This window comes from Talpa occidentalis, unplaced genomic scaffold (genome assembly GCF_014898055.3).
Source record: "Talpa occidentalis isolate TD23 unplaced genomic scaffold, MPIMG_talOcc4v2.1 talOcc4.14, whole genome shotgun sequence".
NCBI classification, from domain to species: Eukaryota; Metazoa; Chordata; class Mammalia; order Eulipotyphla; family Talpidae; genus Talpa; species Talpa occidentalis.
Genome location: NW_023601433.1, coordinates 25,485,616 through 25,488,064, shown reverse-complemented (window position 1 = coordinate 25,488,064; position 2,449 = coordinate 25,485,616). Strand labels below are relative to the sequence as shown.

Below are 2,449 nucleotides of genomic sequence, written 5' to 3'. Positions count from 1 at the left end.
AGGGACCGGAGGAGAGCACAAGGACGCTGGTGGAGGACCAAAGGTGCGCTGGTGCTGGGAGAGCGAAGGTGGCCACACCTGAGGGGAGAAATCCTAGACTGTCAAAAACTCAACAAGGATGTAAGACAATGTTGCTTCATTCAAAAGAGAAAAAGGGGGAAACCTTTTGAATTGTGCTATTTACACTTTTATGGATGTGAATGTGCATTAAGATTTTTTTTTTTTTTTACAGGTGTTGGCGTTGATGACATGTTTATCATGATTTCTGCCTGGCAGAAGACCAACATCATGGACAGTGTAGAACAGCGAATGTCTGACGTCTACTCCCACGAGGCGGTGTCCATCACCATCACCACTCTCACAAATGTCCAGGCATGCTTTACAGGGGTGATGACCTCCTTTAAGTCCGTGCAGTACTTTTGCATTTACACGAGAACAACCTTGCTCTTCTGTTATGTTTATAACATCACCTGTTTTGGAGCCTCTATGGCCCTAGATGGTAGGAGAGAAGTGGCCTGACTGCGCTTGTTGCAAAAGTCAGAGGGTCACCCGGACCAAAATTCTTCCTCGCTGATAATGTGCTGCTGCCTCCCATTTAGTTCTATTTGAACTGATGAAGAATCGAGCATCCATCCAATGGACTTGTTCTTCAGAGATTATTTTGGCCCCTTTCTCACAAACACTAAGTCCAAGTTGTGATAGTGGTTTTATACCTTCTGTACATTGCATTCAATATATATATGGCTGTTTCCAAGTGCAGGAAGGTTTAGACCTTCGGCATTTGGCAAGTGACGATTCTTATATCACACCCTATTTTAACATCCATGAAGAGGATTTTTCAGATTATGGTCCCATAGTGTAGGTTATCATGACTGAAGCAGTTGACTACTGGGATAAAGACAATAGGCAAACATTGAGCAAATGTCTGACCATTTTTGAAAACAGTGACTATGTCATTCAAAATCTAACTCAGTTTTGGTTACAAGCATATGTACAGTATATGGAAGACAACATCTTAGCTGTAAATGAAAGAGATAGTTTTATAAACAACATTCCTGTTTTTTAGTGCATATTCCAATTTTTACATATGATATTAATATTTCATTATCACATGAGATTACTTCTTCCTGGGCCTTCATTCAGACCACGGGTGTTTCTTCTTTGTGCAGTAAGAAGAACATGTTATTCCAATTACGAAGTATAGCCAAAAGGTGTGAGATCCCCCTAATGGTGTATAACCTAGCATTTATCTATTTTGATCAATATTCTGCAATCTTAGAAAACACTATTGGAAGTGTCATCGTTGCATCCATAGCTATGTTCATTGTTTCTTTATTGTTAATTCCCCACCCATTGTGATCCTTTTCGGTCACTCTTACTATTGGGTCTGTGATTGTAGGAATAACAGGTTTCATGGGATTCTGGCATGTCAACCTTGATTCCGTATCCATGATGAATCCTGTGATTTGTATAGGGTTTTCTTTTGATTTTTGTGCACATATTTCTAATGCATTTGTTTCCAGTTCTAAACCCTCAGCAAACCAAAAAGCAATTGAGGCATTGTTTTTGCTAGGTTACGCAGACCTCTCCTGTCTCACCCGCTGCTCCCCTCAGCAGTGTGTTTTGGTAGTCTGCCTGTTCTGCTCTCCCCTCTGTCAATGGTAAATCCTCTCATCCTCCCTTGCATCTGGTCTGTACCATGGTTCTTGTATAAATAAATAAACCTGAAAAAAAAAAAAAAAAGAATTAACCACTGAAGCCATCAGGTGCTGGACTTTTGTTTTTTGGTAGGAGTTTGATTGTTGATTCAATCTCCTTGCTAGTAATTGATCTGTTTGGAATTTCTTTATCAGTTAAATTTGATACCTAAATGGGACTTAAATGATAATGGATATATGTTTTATTTATAGATAAACAGATACAGATAATAAAAATAAGTATTACCTAATGCTGTAAAGAAAGGAAGTGATATTCCTGGTAATTGTAGGTTTAAAACTATTTTACTTTTTATTTTTTTACCAATAGAGAATAATAATTCCATCTCTCTTATTATATAGATAATTGAAAAGGATAAATTCTTTCTTTGAAAAGGAAACGGTTTTGAGACTTCTCAAGTTCAAGATGTTCTCAAAGGGCATCTGACTGCTAAGGGTCTCATTCTCCTCACTCTGCACGGATGATGCCCTAAACATACTCTTCCTGTCCAGATCATCAATAGAGGCAAGTCAGGGATTGGCAATGATGTCACCCACCAGGAGGAGCCACTAAAACCACGTCCTTTGTTAGCCATTATAAACCCAGTAGGAAGAACAGATTCAAAGAATGCCCTCCATTAGAAGAAGGAGGTGGGTTACAGATGGGTGGTTGGCAACACTTCTGCCCTTTTTTTTTTTTTTTTTTTTTTTTGGTGAGAATATATATATATATATATATATATATATATATTTTA

The 2,449-nt window shown here is 38.3% G+C and overlaps 1 pseudogene; it reads left to right on the top strand.

Moving 5' to 3' along the window:
- The first annotated feature begins 209 nt into the window (after nucleotides 1-209).
- On the top strand, nucleotides 210-2,218 carry LOC119244005 (patched domain-containing protein 3-like; annotated as a pseudogene).
- The last annotated feature ends 231 nt before the right edge of the window (nucleotides 2,219-2,449 follow it).